At 35.8% G+C, this 19,804-nt stretch overlaps 1 pseudogene; it reads right to left on the reverse strand.

Annotated features, from left to right (window-relative positions):
* LOC122140024 overlaps positions 1-19,804 on the reverse strand; it is a 50,162-nt pseudogene that overhangs the window by 27,059 nt on the left and 3,299 nt on the right.

The following is a 19,804-nucleotide window of genomic DNA, read 5'->3' on the forward strand; positions in this document are numbered from 1 at the left end:
AATGATGATTTCATTTATTAAGGGAAAAAAGCTGTCCAAACCTACCTGGGCCTACGTCATGAATTAAATCGTGAAAGAACTGTGATTAACCACATTATTTCAGAAAGCTGGGTTAAATTTCACTAGCCACACACAGGCCTGATTACTGCCAGACCTGTTGAAACAAGAAATCACTTAAATAGAAGCTGTCTGACAAAGTGAAGCATGCTTAAAGAGCAACACATCATGCCACGATCTAAAGAAATACAAGAACAGATGAGAAACAAAATAGTTGACATTTATCAGTCTGGAAAGGGTTATAAAGCCATTTCTAAGGCTTTGGGACTCCAGCGAACCACAGTCAGAGCCATTATCCATAAATGGAGGAAACTTGAAAGTGCTGATTGCTGAACCTTCCCAAGAGTGGCCGGCCTACCAAAATTACTCCAAGAGCACAACGACAACTCATCCAGGAGGTCATAAAAGAACCCAGAACAACATCTAAAGAACTGCAGGCCTCACTTGCCTCAATTAAGGTCCGTGTTCATGATTCAACAATAATGGGCAAAAACGGCCTCCATGGGAGAGTTCCAAGGCAAAAGCAAGGGCTGACCAAAAAGAACACAAAGGCTTGTCTCACATTTGCAAAAAAAAAATATCTTGATTATCCCCAAGACTTTTGGGCAAATATTCTGACTGATTTGAACTGAGCTGAACTTTTTGGAAGCTGTGTGTCCCGTTACATCTGGCGTAAAACTAACACAGCATTTCATAAAAAGAGCATCATACCAACAGTCAAACATGGTGGTGGTACTGTGATGGTCCAGGGTCTTTTTCCAAAAGTGCATTTTGTATTTACTTGCATTATCTTTGTGTAATATTAACATTTGTTTGATCTGAATCTTTTAAGTGTTACAAATATGCAAAAATAAAAATAAAAACAGGATGGGGCAAAAACCATTTCACTGCACTGTGTGTGTGTGTATACAAATGTATTCTTTTTTTATATATTGTTATAAATAACTTCTATTTTACAATGTATTCCTGTGGTGCAAGTTTGGTGTAACATGATCCTTCAAAAATCATTTTAATGTGCTTTAATTTGATGTTTTAGGAACACTTCTTATCATTATCAATGTTGAAAACAGTTGTACAACTTAATATTTTTTTTTTTTGGAAACCAGGATCAGTTTTTTTCGAGAATATCTGATAAGTAGGAAGTTCAAATGTGTAAATCTTTACTGACATTATTAATGTAATTATTAACTAATTACTTATTAACTAATTATTATAACTAATTATTTACTAATGTCAGCATTAATTTATTCTTAAAAAAATTGTGTAGTGCACAACGGAAGTAAACGGATTTCAAAACGGAAATGTGAAGCTTATAATTTTATAAACGCATTTCCATTTATTCCTCTGTTAAATCTTGTGTTATTTGAGCTGGAAAGCTGTTAAAATCTAATTTTACAGTCATTTGAGTTGTATAATATTCTGTTGTCATAGCAACAAAGTTAAACAATTTAATATAACTTTACACAAAAAGTTTAGTAAGCATTTATAATGCTAACATTCATATTGTTTTCTTTGTGTGGCTTTTAAAAGAGTGAGTATTTCAACATTTATGGATTGGCCCCATTCAATTCCACTGTAAGGACCTCATGGTAAAAACAAAAAAGAAAAAGAAAAGGGAAAAATGTTTTAAAGTAATGCAATCAACATTGCGCCACAAATGCTGAGCTTAACTTCTACTAATCACAGAAAATGCTTTGAATATGGCCCGGAAATTGTAACTTTGTTACCAATTACACTTTGTTGTGTAAGCATATTAGTAGGGCTGTGCAATTAATCGCATTCGATTGTCGTGCGCATCTCGTCAGTAAAGCTGGTCCCGTAATTAGTACTAAATCAGCATCACCTGCTTTCAGATGGAGGGGCTTTCACTACACAGAGCCGTAGTTCACTGACAAACTAGGCGATATCGCGTTTGAAATCGAATGCGATTCATCTGCAATTATGAGGGCGATTTTGCCTTATTGTCAGTGAAATACAGCTCTGTGTAGTGAAAGCCGCTCCATCTGAAAGCAGGTGATGCTGATTTAGTACTAATCATGGGACCGGTTTACTGACGAGATGCGCACGACAATCGAATGCGATTAATTGCACAGCCCTACATATTAGCAATGTCTGATCTACTGAAACAGCATGCAAAACAAGCTACTATAAATGTTTTCATACCAGCCTCGCTTCTTGGCCTTTCATGTGAGTGTGATACGCTGAATGGTAGTTTGGCAAGCATAAGCATATTTCATAAGGTTTCATCACATACATTCTCACACATACAAAACACACACACACACATACACGTCACAAATAGCACTGCCCCAAAGGATGAGCCTCAACATGTGCAACAAACCCCACACAAGCGTCAAATTGTCCTGGAAAATACATTTACCTTCCTTTCCTTACATCTCTCCACATCTCAGTCAGAACATGCGGTCTCTGAATGTGCAGCCAACTTCATTCTGCATAGTTAATGAGCTGCTTCTCCTCATTAGCCATAACCAGTGTAAGAAAGTGGAGATTTTCTCCAGGGCTCATCAGCATGGCCCCATTTTACGAGAGCATGGCCAGAGGTGGAGGACCGCAGGGTGCAGAAAGAGCTATCATTAACCATTTCAACTGCACACCAGCACCCCATGTAAGATGTTTACCCCGCTCTCACATCACCGCTCAGTTTGTTGAACGGCTCAAATTAGGCAAACCTGTCTGAGGAAAAGTTTCCTTCATTTAACGGTGCAACTGACCATTTTAAATGAGGAAAAAAGGAAGAGTGACACAACTGAGATCTCACTTGCTGTCTTTGAACACCTGTGAAGATGGTAAACAAGGGGTGACAGAAAAGTAGATTTTTCAAAGAGGATGATGAATGGATGGAGGAGGAAGAGACAGAAAGTCGGACAATCCAAAGTCAATGGCTATTTGCAGAAAAAAAGTTACAGTCTGAATAGCATACTAACATTGCTCTTACTATTTTTTATGAGATAATATATCTCATAATGCAACGCACTCAGATGAACTATATTCAGTGTGGTGAATAAACCAAAAGCAATGCATCACATTATTTTCTTTGTTTTATTAAATGTAAATAAAATTGTTTAAAATATAAAACACACTAATGTTCAGAAGTTTTTTTTTTTTCTTTTTTAAAAGATATTCATATTTTTATTCAGCAAGCATGCATTAAACTGTAAAGTAAAGACATTGAAAATGTTACAAAATGTATCATAGTTTCAACAAAAATATTAAGCAGCACAACAGTTTTCAACATTGGTAATAAAAAATGGAGTAAATAAAAGACTGGAGTAATGATGCTGAAAATTCAGCTTCGATCACAGAAATAAATTACATTTTGAAATATATTCATATAAAAAAAAGTTATTTTAAATTGTAAAATTATTTCACAGTATTAATGATTTTTAATGTGTTTTTGATCAAATAAATGGCTTGGTGAGCTTAAGAGACTTCTTTCAAAATTATAAAACAATTGTACCGACCCCAAATATTTTAATGATATTGTTCATAAAGTAAACATTTATTATGAAGTAGTAACTATTTGTTGACTTACTATTTTTAAATAGTAAATATAAATGGTATTAGAGACAGTATAGGAGGAAGTGACAGACCACTAAAAATAAAATGAAAGCGTATAAAATTAAACGCTCAAATTAAAATTCTCGATATGGCATTTGATATGATTTGTTTACTCTAGAACATGCATGCAAAATAACTGGACCTGCAGGAAATCGACTTCAGTTAAAGAAGCAGCATTTGAAACCACTGTTATCTGATTTTATTGTTCATTTGAAATTCATTCTCAAAACAAGCTATGCTTGCATTCCTATTAGAAAACGCCTAACTGGAGGATTTATCAAGACTACTGCCGAGGGAATTTACATGATTTAAAAGGACTTTGGGCAGTATACACTAAGCAATATTCAGTAAGTAGTAAGCTAGTATTCCACTACAAACAGCCATAGAATTTTTAACACACACTCATAATTAACGGATGTAAAGCATTTAGAATTTATAATTTCTTATAATAAGAATTTAAATTATAACAGTGAGGAAACATGCTGCCAGAATATGTCCATATCCAACAGCGAGAAATTTTCAAATTCAAGTTTGATTGTGATAAATTAATGATGGTGAAACAGAGCTCCAAATGCAAAAGAGTTGTTCAGCCCCAGTCCATCTTGTAGACATAAAGGACAAAAATACCTTGTATGTGCCCATGAAGGGGTGAAAGAACACAATGGGAACACACAGGGAAAGGACATCTTCCATCACATAACTGACAGATTGTAATCATCAGTGCCCAGATGACCCACGTCTAGCTGCATAACTCTGTCAGCCTTCTATGTTTACTCTTACGCTTTATGAATATTGATATTATTTCTTAAATGTCACTGAAGTTGAGGAGTGCTGCATCATGATAAGCCACAGCTCCACTTTAGCAAATGCCAAAGCAACAAAAAGTTGAACTGAGAAACGTGCCTCTCAAATTCATGAGTACTACACAAACAGTCGTGGCCTAATGGTTAGAGAGTTTGACGACTGAGGTGCCCTTGAGCAAGTCACTGAACCCCCAACTGCTCCCATGGTGCCGCAGCATAAATGGCTGCCCACTGCTCCGGGTGTGTGTTCATGGTGTGTGTGTGTTCACTGCTGTGTGTGTGCACTTGGATGGGTTAAATGCAGAGCACGAATTCTGAGTATGGGTCACCATACTTGGCTGTATGTCACTTCACATCACACTTCACTTCACAAACCCTAAAGTGTACAATCCAACGCTCTCCATTGACTTTCTATTGCGGGAAGCTGTCTCCTTGTCATTTCTGACTTATAACAAAAAACAGAGCAATGCCTAAAAGCTGCTATGTGACAAGTTGTACATTAAAACAAGCTAAAAAAACAAGAACTATGTTTTTATAAGCTGTCGACACAAAAAACAAGCGTTTAGGACACAAAAGTAAAGCGCAACATGTGATATTACTCTGAGAACTGCCCACTGGAGGGAAATGTAATCAGCGACAAGACCATTCATTATTTTTAACCATGTCAAAGAATTATTTCACCACCCTATGTGAATCTGAGAGGAGGAGATATATTAAGAAACTAAATTTTATTGGTCTATGTCAGTGCCACTTTTCCTAACCTTCCTTTTGTTTGAGAAATGATCCAACTAAACGGCCCAGTGTGAAATAAATACCCCGACATCTACAACTATCTGTGTCCTAAACGCTCGTTTGTTGGGGGCTCAACAGCTTATAAAAACGTAGTTCTGGGTTTTTTAGCTTGTTTACTGTACACCTTGTCACATAGCAGCTTTTAAGCATTGCACTGATTTTTGTTATAAGTCAGAAATGACAAGGAGTCAGCTTCCCGCAATAGAAAGTCAATAAAGACTGTATGTTAATGGCTGCGGAAAATTCAGCTCTATCATCAAAAGAATAAATTAAATCTTAAAACAGAATAAAATGGAAAATGGTTATTTTAAAATGTTATAATATTTCACAATATTACTGTTCTTACTGTGTGTCTGTATGCAGCCTTTGACTAGTAAGTTAGAAAGCAACTGCCTAGCCACCACTCAGATTACTCATTTACTCACTTAATAATGCTTTAGCAACAACTCAGGACTCCTTAGCAATGACATATCAACCACAACACACTAGTATAGTTTAAGTGTCTCTTCCATTGGCAAACATCACAGTAGTATGTGATTGTGACGTGAGAATCCCTACTATGACATCACTACAGCTTGCAGCTACAGACATACAGTTCTGTCACTCTTTTTACATCGATATCCAATTATTTCAGACCATGAAATCAGTCTTGATCAGTCTGAGTGTAATCTAGATTGCACCCCAAAGGGAGTGATATGGAGATAAGCTATCCTTATTCAACAGGAGTGCTCCCTGCTCCTGTGATTGGCATTCTGGGTAGATGAAAGAACAGCTCCACCTGCCACAGTCATTCAGATGTGCGAGTGAATGCTGTCGCTGACAGTCAGACTCTCATCTTCAGTTCTGCCTTTTGTCTGATTATTGGTGAGAGCTGACAGCCAGGGCACTGGGATCTGACACACTGACAGGCCATTATAGCCGTTGGCAATGTAACTTTGGACCAGGACATTTTTGGTGTGTTGCTCAGATAGCATTCCTTTTCAGAGAAATTGAGAGGGTTGTGTCAGTTCTCTCAGTGCTCAGATGCTCTTTGAGTGAAAACACTTTTATTTATTGGTGTTTTTTTACACAAAGAATTGTTAATGAAGTGTTTGATACAAGGATCCCACACCCTCTGACCAATAATTTTATGATTACTGGACAAAATTATTGTATACAACTGCACTCATAAAGTCAATTTCTAGTCAATAACATATTTTAGACACACTAAAGAAAACTTTCTATAATTAACACAAAAAAAGTGATGGGAAAGTTTTTATAGCGTAACTACAAAAATTTCCAATACTGTATTTGACCCTGGACCACAAAACCGGTCATAAGGGTCAGTCTTTTGAAATTGAGATTTATACATCATCTGAAAGCTGAATAAATAAGTTTTACATTGATGTATGGTTTGTTAGGATATGACAATATTTGGCTGAGCTCCAACTATTTGAAAATCTGTAATCTGAGGGTGCAAAAAAAATCTAAATATTGAGAAAAACGCCTTTAAAGTTATCCAATTTAAGTCCTTAGCAATGCATATTACTAATAAAAAATTATGTTTTGATATATTTACGGTAGGAAATTTATGGAAAATGATCTTTACTTAATATCCTAATGATTTATGGCATAAAATAAATATCAACAATTTTGACCCATGCGATGTATTGTTGGCTATTGTTACAAATATACCTGTGCTACTTATGACTGATTTTGTGGCCCAGGGTCACATATATTAAATATTTACATTTAGCATACATTTACATAATAACACTTAGTATATATATATATATATCTATATATATATATATATTTTTTTTTTTTTTTTTTTTTTTTTTTTTTTTTTTTTTTTGTACTAGGTGTGCAGTGTAGGTCCCTTTAAAAAAAATAATGAAAAACACAAAACTGCTACAAAATTCAGTCACGCACCCAAAACAAATGAGCTGCTGTCTGTGTGTGAGTAAATAAGTCCAGCTGCAATAATAAAAAAATAAAAAACACGAAAACATGTACAGAAACAATGACTGTACAGCAGATGGCTTTTTAAAATGGAGTATGGTTGATCAGACCATCACTTGTCTCCAGTCCATTCCAACTCGCTGTCTGACAGCTAATCTAACTACATTAGGGAAATCTCTCTCTGAGGCAAAGTAATTTCAGGAACATGGATTTTAATGGACAGAAGATAAAAAAAAAAAATTGCAAGAACATCTACCTATGAATGATCACTTCTAGGCATTTCATACCATAAATGTTTTAAAAGTTGCATTTTTAATGTTGAAAGATGAAAACATTAAAATGAGAAGTCAGAAAGAGAATGATCACTGAAAAACAGATAAGGCCATTTACCGGATTAAAAGCACACACATTAGACAGAAGTTGCACAGGACCAGTGAGCAAAAACCTCTTTGAATGGAGTTGCCATGAACAAATCGTACTTTCAGCACATTTTCAAGGGCACAACATGGAAATGGCTTGAGTGCATTAGAGGACCTTCACCCCAGAGACTGAGGGCCCATCATGACTTACTGTACACAGTCTGGAGTGCCTTCTTTGTGATTCAGAGCATGGTGGATTTGTGACCATCTCTCTCTGCTTGATGGTGCTCGAGCTCTGAGCAGTTGCAGTGGGCTAATTGCAGGCAGGGTCAGCAGCAGGTCTTTACTCTCTGTGACTGCTACAGTTTAAAAGCTTGTTCAGGCACACAAGTGCTGCTTCCTGTACTTACACTCATTCAAGAGCCACCAGCTAAACAAACAAACAAATACGAATCTTGATCAAGGGTCAACAGATAGCCACTGCTGATTCTGAGATTTCAAAATGCAACACTATTGACAGACAGCACTTCTTTTTATTTTTATTTTTTTTATAGTAAACCCATTTACTTTAAAAAGTACACTAATGTTCAGTTTTGTGGTTGGTAAGAATCACATTTCTTAAGCTGAAAATAGTTGTGCTGTTTAAAATTGTTGGATAATATAACACATTATTTTTTCCAGGATTCTTTGATGAACAGAACATTCAAAAGAGCAACATTTATTTGAAATATAAATCATTAGTGGCATTATAAATGTCTTCTCTGTCGCTTTTGATAAATTTAAGGCATCTCTGCTGAATAAAAGTAGCCTATTATTTTCTTTATTGATCACAAATGTTTGGATGTTAGTGTGAATTTTATATACTGTATAAAATCTGTTTCTGAACTTTCTCTACCCCAACCCAGTTTTCTGCTCTCACAGATGAATGAGGGATATGCTTGGTAGTGAAATACAGACCAAATTTAATTAACACTGTCATGCTTCAGATAAAGATTTGATAATGGCTCTCAGTGTACAGTTGGAAAGTGAGAGATGAGCTATCAAATGGAGAGAGAAACTATCACAGTGGGATAATCCACTCAAATTAGATTTAGCCAAAACCCACGTATATGAATTTTAAGTCATTGGGGCACTCAATGCAATAGCATTCATAAGTGACATTTTCAGATAAATGAGTCTGACCGGTAATAGCACTGAATACTGGAAGAAACGGGTTAAGGGGTGTGAAGAGAAATGCAATCAGGACTGCAGTAAATCACTGCTTGTGTTTGTTGAGATAGAAATGCAAATTTGCTTCAGGCAACATCAGAGAAACTAAATATCATGATATTTCTCTCTTAATAGACATTAACTTATAGCTCATAAACAAGGAGTTTTTACTCTTTGAAAATGTCTTTGGTTTATTAGCTTTATTTTACAACATTAAACAAAATTTCACAAGCAATCCCATTTAAAATCTCTAATGTACGAGTCTCAGGGCATTTGGATTTGGAAAAATTATAAAAAGCATGATGCAACAAGCTCAGCTATACCACTTAAACAACAAACAGTGCAGCTAAACAGAAGACGTTCTTCAAATGTTCTTCATGGCGGGATTACCCGGAGGAATGAAGAGGTCCTTGAGAACAGGTACAAAATGTCGCAAAATGAAGATTTTACAGTGTTTCCTTCCGAGACACTCGCACACACTCAAAGAGCAGAATCACCATAAGTGAATATGTGAATGTCTAATGAGATTGAGAGTGGTGAGAACAGATTCCCGCTGGTGAGCTGGCAAAGCCTTCATAACCTGACAGGGAGATTTCTCAGAGAACATATGCCGCCTGCTTCTCTTGCTCATTCACACACATGCATGTTCTCACACATTCACCTACAAATGTGTGTATATATATAATATATATATTTGATATATATATATATATATATATATATAATTTTCGTGAAAGCTCAGGCAGCTTGTCAAAGATCAAGCATACACGGGAGCACCGCAGTAAATAAACTATTACAATAACACACAAAATATGAATTGTCTCAAACTATACTTAAGTGGCAGATTATGAGGCAAAACTGTGGATTTGTGTCATGCCTGAGGTATTTGTGTAGGTTTTAAAATCAATTACACTATACAGAGGCACTATGTTTTCACCTACACACTGAAATTGCCTGGTGGCTGAACAGTTGCTCGGTTAAACAGTATTTATGCAAGAAATTTTTCCACTGATTTTTGTAAACGTAAAGTTCAGTAAACTGCTTACAGGGTTATTAAAGACAAAAACTAAAAACGTAAAAATATTTACATTACTTGAAAAAAGTTTAAGTTTTAAAATTTATAAAATAACTAAAACTGAAAAGTGCCCCGATGCATCTTATTTAAAACAAAAACTAATAAAAATGACAAAACAAACAACAAAATGACTAAAACCTCAATTAAAATTAAAAACTGAAGAAAAAAAACTTTAAAACAGAAAGCACAAATTTAAAACATCAAAATATTAACAAAAACTTCAATAGTATCTTATATCTCACTTCTCAATTGAAATAAAATACTTCTATTTAACAAATGCAAACATGATATTCTTACATTACTGTATATTCATTAACAATTTGAAATATTCAGTATTCTCTTAATTTTGGTAGGGACATTTCTATACATCCATATCCAAACCTACACTCATGTGAGATGGTGTGGTGTGAAAATGATTGGAAAATTGGAGGAATGTGTGAAAAATGCATTGATATGGCCTCCCAAAAGGATTAGAAGACCTAACTAGCTAAAAATTATTTCATTCAGTCACATAACAAGAAATTTTATGCATCCAACTGGAACCACATATCTTAAACACATAAAACTCAAACCCACCTCCAACCACTGGCCATGGGACTGCATTTTGATGACCACGCAGGGATCCGGTTTGGAGAGGGTATCCCTGTCTGAGATGCCTTTGCAGGCGACCCGCAGCTCTACTTTGGTCAGGCAGGGGCTGTTGAACAGGCCCAGAGAATTGGCTGCAGACTCGTAGATGTCACTCATGTTTCAGGAAATAACTGTGCTAAAAGGGGGGGGGGAATATATTTTTTTAATTTATTAGATTTTTCTTTTAGCTGTCAAAGTAATGTTATTTATTACAAATAATTTAACAGTTGTAGATAGAATACAAAGATGTGTCCCTGTTTGCAAAATGGATTGCTGTGAACTGTAAACCAGTGATATACAATACAGAAATAAAACAAACAATACTGTATACACTGACTTTTAAAGCCACTTTTTGTAATGTCTATTCAAAGATGCAAAGTTAATTGACAGTCTAAATGCTTTTATATTTGTATCACAAAATAAATAGCACCATTATACCGTTTATACTGAGACATATCGGAATCCTATAGACACAGTAATTCATTGAGCTGATGTGTGGGGAAATTTCTAATCAGATTCCCCACCATCCCAATCAGTTACAATGTTGCACAGTGTATGTGGAAAAGGAGAGAGAAATCTGAGCTGATGAATGGATACTGAATGATGGATGGATGTCTTAATATAAGCCCCTTTTACACTGCGATTCCGGAAAATACACGGGTAATGTGTCCCGGCAATTGTTCCCGGGTCGCTAGATTTTGCCCCTTTCACACTGCCAGTGATTACCCGGAATATGTGCGTGTGTTCACACACAACCCGTAAAGGTGCCGTAAAGACATGTGACATCAGGATGTTACGTGTAATGTACGAGTTGAAAACACTAGGCACGTTAACTTTCAGTTAAGCTGGCGAATGATCTCAGCGTCAGTGTGGAAAGTAAGGAACTAACTGATCTCTGCTTCATTACAGTTTGCACTTTTTTTTTGTCGCGAACGTTGATCTGCCTTCAAAACACCTGCTAAAAGAGTTGTGCGATAATGTGCGTCATCACTAAGACACACCCTTTATATGGAAGCAGATTAGTCTCAAATATAATTCACGCAAAAAACACGATTCACACATGCATAGACAATTTCACATGCATGAAACCTAATTCACGTACACACAAAAAAAATTAATGTGCGTGAAAAAAAATATATATATTCACAAAAAGCAATTCACATGCGCAAAATAAAATTATATATTCATAAAATACATTTCACAAATGCAAAACACAATTCGTAGATATACAAATGTGCACAAAAACCTTTGAATGTTTAAAATGTACAAGTGTCTGATTGTACAAATAGTCATTTACTACGAATCCACTCGGATTTGTGTGTGTGTGTTTTTGAGACTTTCCTGGCAGAGCTCCTCTTCCCACGTGGGTCTGTCGTACTCTTTAGCCAATCAGATGCGAGCTTACCATTCAACCAATCATATCATAAGCCACTGAGTGCGCATTCAAGGAGCACGATTCTGCGCACGTTTTGCGCAATATGGATTAATTAAAACGGAAATTAAGCCTTTACATCAGTAATCCCATAGACAGTAAAAGACCCAACTGGAACTCAACTGAGACAAGTGAAGCCCATTTTTAGCGATTTTTAGCACTCCCATTTCTGACGCGCAGACTCAAAACTAAGCTTGATGACGTCAGCAACCTGTCTGACAGATGTAAATCTTCTAGTAGTAGTTGTGCGTGCAAACTGCCATCGTTAATCTTGCAGAGACGGCGAGCTTGAGCGGGGAGTTCTTTGGCGTGAGTGAGCAGGAGTAAGTATTCTGATTAATTTGTATAGTATTTTAAAATGTAACGCCAGGGCTTCTATGGGCTTCTCTCTTGACGTCTCCCCGGATCCTGCGACTCTGCGAGCTTCTGAATGCACTCTCAGTGGCTTATGATATGATTGGTTGAATGGTAAGCTCGCATCTGATTGGCTAAAGAGTACGACAGACCCACGTGGGAAGAGGAGCTCTGCCAGGAAAGTCTCAAAAACACACACGCAAATCCGTGTGGATTCGTAGTAAATGACGATTTGTACATTCAGACACTCGTACATTTTAAACATTCAAAGGTTTTTGTGTGCACAGTTGTATATCTACGAATTGTGTTTTGCATTTGTGAAATGTATTTTATGAATATATAATTTTATTTTGCGCATGTGAATTGCTTTTTGTGAATATATATTTTTTTTCACACACGTGAATTTTTTTTGTGTGTACGTGAATTAGGTTTCATGCATGTGAAATTGTCTACGCATGTGTGAATCGTGTTTTTTGCGTGAATTATATTTGAGACTAATCTGCTTCCATACTTTACGGCATTAGTTCTAGCTTTTGTTCACACAGAGCTCGTTCCAGGACTGAACCCGGCAATGTTAGTAGGTCCCCAACCCAGGATCAATCCCGGAATTAATCCTGGAATCAATCCCGGGACGTGTTTGTGTTCACACAGAGGGCGACCCGGCAATGTTCCGGCAATTTTCCAGGTCCAATGTGCAGTGTGAAAGAGGATATAGAGAAAGAAAATCCCAGAACGTGCAATAGTAGTAGTGATGCTTGCCTTAGCATACAAAAGCTCTAATGGTAGAAAACACATCCTTAAATTGTAATGTTGTGCTAGTTACTGTCATGTCATAGTTACTGTATAAAATTGTGGCTGCAACCCACACAGACAAGTAATCCAGCCAGAAGCAGACCATGAGCGGTAGATCTGACCTGAGAACTGCTCTGTGAAAGAGAACAACACAATGAAAGGATTATTCTCAGCCAATGCAAAGTCATCCATCACTCCCACTGTATCACACTGACAGCTGACAGCCTCATACATTATAGGGCAGCAGCGATAATACAGAGGTGAGCAGGTCTCTCCCTCTGTGTATGTGTGCAAACTTATCAACATCGACGGCAAACTACGGCATATTTTTGAGTGTTTTCTCAGCCAGTTTCCCCTCTATATCTGTCTCTGTTAATGACTCTCACTGAGCCTCTTTATATAGACACGCACAATGTCTGAAGTAAAATTAAAATTTTCAAGAAATCTTTAGTGCTAAATTACACCCATTCATAACACCTGAACTGAAGCCCTTCTAACTGGTAAATAACGCTAAATATGGTATGCAGTTAGGGTTAGGGTCAGGCTTTGTTTTTAGCTTGTTTTTAGTTTTTCATCAAAATATAGCACCTAGTTATATAGCATCAGTGCACAAGCTCATATTGAGCCCTGGTGCTAATGCAGGTGAAGTGAGTTTGAATATATTTTCTCAAACCCTGTCTTCGCCCCATCTAGCTACCGTATTTTGAATAAAATGTCATAAAAAGGCCAAAAACAGTAATAACTTTATTTGCTTTTAGAAAGTCTTGCCTCCTGCCTACAAGACCAAGGTTGTGCAAGTGTTGAAAAATACTTGAATATTGAAAGTTGAATATAACACATAAAAAGCATGTCCAGGTCACATTTTTCTCCCAAAACCAAAAAGTAAGAAATGCTATTTTGCATAATGAAAATGGTGTTTGATCCATTAGGATTTTTTTATCATTAATTCTCATTTTCATAATGTATCCACATATTTACTTTTCTGTAATTTCATAATTTTTTTATGAACATTCTGATTAGATTCTCATTATTTTTGGTTTTGAGGTGAAATATGACTCAATTGAATGTGTTTCACCCATTAACACCCATTAAACTACACTATGCCCTGCTAAATACTGCTTCATTTGTAAATATTGTACCACACATCAGGGAACTTAATCTCAAATGTCTATGTATCGTGCATACAGTAAATATGAAAGGAAGACCAAGACTAACTCAAAGTCTAAGACAGGTATTATCTAAACAAGACACGTGAGAAAGATGTACAAACTTGGTATCCCTAATGGCTTCTAGGACATGCTGGGAATACAGGTAGTGCTGAAACCCTCTCTTTGTACTCAAGAGAGTCAGTCTCAAGAGAACAGCCACACAGTGGAGCTGATGGGGCGGCAGCCAAGCAGCGCTCCTGTGACAGACTCCACTGCTGGTGAGACTGAATGAGAATTTGAGGAACTCCCTGCAACAACAGCTGTAATCACAAAGCGGGATGCTGTCCACCAATCTGACACTGTTCGTCTAATAGCCCTCTGCTTTCTACAACATTTCAATACAGTATCCTGCTTGTTAAAGCAACGGAAGTCTAAATGTTTCATGCATCATAGCTTTTTGGAGGGTGGAAGCAGGACTGAGAAACTAGGCTGTTATTGAACATCGCTTTTTGGAAACCACAAAGAAATCCCCCGATTTTTTGCCATACAATCCCCTCTGGCTCAGATTTATTCATTTGCTTTGGCAGAATTATGGGACTGCGATCACATCTATCATCAGATCCCCCTATTTGGCCATATAAAACCCACCAACAGATAAAAAGCTCAGTGTTTAGATATTCAGGTATTTGTATGCTGAAGAATAAATTAAAGGGGTCATATGACGTTGCTATAAAGAACATTATTTTGAGTATTTTGTGTAATGCAAAGTGTTTATGCAGTTTAAGGTTCAAAAAACACATTATTTTCCACATAATGTACGTTTTTGTTTCTCCTCTTTTTCCCGCCTTTCTGAAATGCGTTAATTTTTACAACGGTCATCGTTCTGAAAAGCGAGGTGTGCTCTGATTGGTCAGCTTTCCAGTGCATTGTGATTGGCTGAATGCTTCAAGCGTGTGACGGAAATATTACGCCCCTTAACATAATGTGATGCCGTCTCCTGGCACGACGAGATGAAACCAATAAAACACATTACAAAGAGGCATTTGTTGCATCCTGTCGGGACATAATTACTAATTATAATGACTTATACTGTCTTTTTATGCATTGCATATCGTGCTGCGTAAACATGAAACCATGTCTGCGTTTGTGATTGGAGAAACGACAAACAACAAGTGCTACTCTATACTGCTCAAAACTCACATTTGAATCATCAGTGGCAAATTCTTTAAATACAGGTGCATCTCAATAAATTTGAATGTTTTGAAAAGTTCATTTCTTTCCGTAATTCAACTCAAATTGTGAAACTTGTGTATTAAATAAATTCATTGTACACAGACTAAAGTAGTTTAAGTCTTTGGTTCTTTTAATTGTGATGATTTGGCTCACATTTCTCAACAAATTAGAATACTTCAAAAGACTAATAAAAAAAATTTTTTAGTGAATTGTTGGTAATACACAAGTTTCACAATTTGAGTTCAATTACTGAAATAAATTAACTTTTCCATGACATTCTAATTTATTGAAATGCACCTGTATGTAAACGTCAGAAGTGCCAGACTGCAAAGTTGGAATTAACCCACTTTATAGAAACAGCCTTTGTGCACAGATGCATTGTAGGCTACTGGTTCAGGAAACAGTCCTCCGTAAAATGTGCTGCACACATCTGATTATTTGGGTTGAACTGTTCTGGAACAGTGTTGTAAATTCAACTTAGCCACTGATTTCTAGTTGTGTCCTCTTTTGGAGAACCAAACAAAGTAGCTTCGCTTTCACAACGAAACACACAGCATATCCACAACATGGCGGTGGCGGCAACAGCGAGAATTAAAGCTACACCTTCTTTCTTTGCGTGAACATTTGGGCGGGGTTATGCAAATCTTCCCACATTGTGACGTAGACATGTGGGGGCTTGTTAGAACAAGCCGTTTTAGGAGGACGTGGTTGATTCTTAACTTTTATAAAGAATATCTCTTTGGTTTTGAGACTTTAGTCTTTGCAACTTTACAGATCTTCTTTATGCACCAAGAGCTTGTAACACTCAAATGAGAAAGGGAAAAAAAATCATATATTGATCATATGACCCCTTTAATGCCTTGGAAAATTCTCATAATAACATTACTTAAACTAAGAGATCAAAATTAACCAGTACTCAAAAGGGATAGTGCATTTAAAAGTTAAGATTCTGCAATTATTTACACAACCTCATGTCATTCCAAACCTGTAAGCTATTACTATTTCATGGAAAACATACACAAAAAAAGTAGTTTAAAACACCTAAGACTTAAAGGAATAGTCACCAAAAAATGAAAATTTGCTGAAAATGTACTCACCCTCAGACCATCCAAGATGTAGATGAGTTTGTTTCTTGATCAGAACAGATTTGGAGAAATTTAGCATTACATCAGCATGTTCACCAGTGAAGCCTCTGCAAAGGATCTATTGGTGAGCAAGTAATGTAATCCTAAATTTCTCTAAATCTGTTCTAATGAAGAGACAAATATACATCTTGGATGGCCTGAGGGTGAGAACATTTTCAGCAAATTTTCATTTTTGGTGAATTATGTCTTTAAGAAATATGACACAAGTCATATGGACTGCGTGTATGTTTTATTTATTTATTTTTTAGTCCTTTTTTGGATCTTGACAGCCTGAGTTTACTAAGAACTCTCATTCTATGATCAATGTTTTGACTCTTTAAAAATTTATTTTTGTTTGTTCCAAAGAAAAACTTGAGAGCATTTGAGTTTGTTCCAACATAAAGGAGTAAATAAAGACTTAAGAATTTTAATTTTACTTTCCATAATGTAATTTAGCAGATGCTCTTATCCAGAGCTTCGGTTTTCATATGTAAAGCTGCCAAGGTAAACAGATGGCAAGCTTGCACTTCTGAACGGTTATCTGCTAGCCGTGGCAGATATCTCCCTTGACAAGTATTTTACAAGCAATTACCTGGCAGCAACGCATTCCGTAGGCTTGTCATACAGTAAAAATATCAAGTAACAAATAAACAAACAAAAACACTGCATTAAGGGCTAGCTTGGCAACAGCTATTCAGCAAATGATGAGTTGGTTAAGATTATGCTGTTTACTTTGACAGGTAATGTCTACAACCTTTCCACTGTCAAGTGTTATAACAGGTGTTTCTTGAGATGCAGTCTCTCTCAGTTACTGGTACATCAGCAGAAATACTTCACTTAGTTCAAGATCATAAACAAGCATAAACAAAAGGCAGATTCCCTGCTGAACCTTCCTCTCATACCCTCATATCATACAGAGAGTCTCCACAGGGGAGCTGTCAGCATGGCTATATACCATCTCTGCAAGACGCCAAAAGTTTCTTCCTTTAACAACAGAGTGCATTATAACCGTGATAAAGCTCTCAACACTTTTGAGAGCCGTGTTATTCAAGATCCAATGTGCAGATCTTGAATGCTGAGACATTCTTTGAAGTCTAATACTATCTTCAGCTTGCTTAACTTCATTCATGAGCCTTAAATGAGGTTTTGAATGACTGAAATATGGAAAATCAACAAAATGACAGCTTCTAAAATGTGCTCAGCTTTAAAGATGCACAAATGATTACGAATCATGCATCCCGTTGACAAAATGCTTGTGGAAACTCATTTTACAGGAACTTGAATTTATGTTTACCAAGGCTGGAATTATTTGTTCAAAATTTGTAGAACATATAGTGAAATATTATTACAATTTAAAATAACTGTTCGCTGTTTTAGTATATTAAAAAATATAATTTATCCTGAGATGCTGGATTTTCAGCAGCCGTTACTCCAGACTTCAGTGTCATATGATCCTTCAGAAATGTACTGAATGTACTGATTTTCTGCTCAAGAAACATTTATTATTATTACCAGAGCTGAAAACAGGTGTGCTGTTTAATATTTTTGGATTACCATAAAGATTCTTTGATGAATATAAAGTTCAGAGGAACAGCATTTGAAATACAATATTTTTGTAAAAATGTAAATATCTTATTGGCACTGATTAATTTAATGTATCTTTGTTCAAAAAAAGTTCTAATTTCTTTTTTTAATAGTCATTTGCACTCTATGTATGGAAGAATAACGATTAATAATGTTTAAATAAAATGTTTAAATAAAAAATGTTTAAATAAAAAAAAATAGGTCTAGAAAGTAGCAGCATTAAATATGTGTAAAAAATATTTAATCCAATTTATAATAAAAAAAAAATCACAATTAAAATTTTTCAAAATATTTGGTTGACGGTGGAAGCAATTTGTGCAAACTAAACTTTACATATGCATACCTATGAATATTAATGAGATAATGTCAGTAGGTAATATATCAAATCCAGCCGCACACAACATGACAGCTGACACAGCTTTGAAAGTTCTGGTGATATGTTCTGGGCAATAGATTCAGGAATAAGCAATAAAGTCATTTAGCCTGTTCATATCATCAAAATTAAAGAGTTGTGTGTGCAATAGTCCACTTAAGATCCCTGTTTAAATTATGTGGGCTCTATTCCTCCCCTGTCAGTTTCTTAGAGCAGTGAGTAATGGGTTTAAAAACAGAGTAAAGCGTTCGGTTTGAACCCTTCATAATGATCTCAATGTAAAAATCAACAGCGCTGTTGATAAATGAACCTGTATGTGTGAGGTGAAGCCCACTCTGTTTGTTCCCAGCAGGAACAGGCTCCGGGTACTTAATCATTTCTGCAGAGGCAGAGGCCACGAGTGGTCTCCAGAGCCTGGTGGCTTTAATTATTCTTATATTAGAGACAGAAAATATGGCTTGTTGGAGTTTATAGGATTTTGTTAAAAAGCAATATAAATAATACATGCAAATCATGCCATGTTTGCCAGATGGTAAAAAACAATAATCTGATTTCTTAGAATTCAAGAATACATGGTTAATCTTGATTTAGAAGATGATTTTAGGTGGTGGTTCTCAGATGGCTCTGCTTCACAAGACAGATTTTCCAACAAAGCAGAAAAAAAATACAAAAACAAACAAGTGCGTATAAAAATCACACGCTGACTTTATTAATATTATCATGAAAAGCATAGCCCTGACAATAGGCTAAATTCTACACTTCTCTTAAATGTCTGAGATTCGAACCTGCAGTCTTTTCATAATAAATATACACTGCTAATCTTTTTTTTTGTTTTAAAGAATTTATGCACTGATTTACATTGATTAAAATTTACATTGGTAAAAAAATCACTGTTCATTTGAACTTTTATTCATCAAAGAATCATTTGTCAAAGAAACATCAACATATGATAATGACAATAAATATTTCTTGAGCAGCAATTCAGCCTAATTGGAATGATTTCTGAAGAATCATGTGACTGAAGACTGGAGTAATTGCTGCTGAAAATTCAGCTTTGACATTACAAGAATAAATTACATTTTAAAATATAGTAAAATAGAAAGCAGTTATTTGAAATTGTAATATTATTTCACAATATTACTGCATTTCTGATCAAATAAATGCAATCTTGATGAGTATTCAAAAAATGTAAAAGATCTTACAGAACCCAACCATATGAACAGTAATTTATACAACCACTGATGTGACATAAAAGACCGCTTTCTAACCTTCAGTGAAGTTTGATTAGGTTTTAAGCACACTCTAATGATGACTTGTTG

Source organism: Cyprinus carpio, chromosome B16 (genome assembly GCF_018340385.1).
Source record: "Cyprinus carpio isolate SPL01 chromosome B16, ASM1834038v1, whole genome shotgun sequence".
NCBI classification, from domain to species: domain Eukaryota; kingdom Metazoa; phylum Chordata; class Actinopteri; order Cypriniformes; family Cyprinidae; genus Cyprinus; species Cyprinus carpio.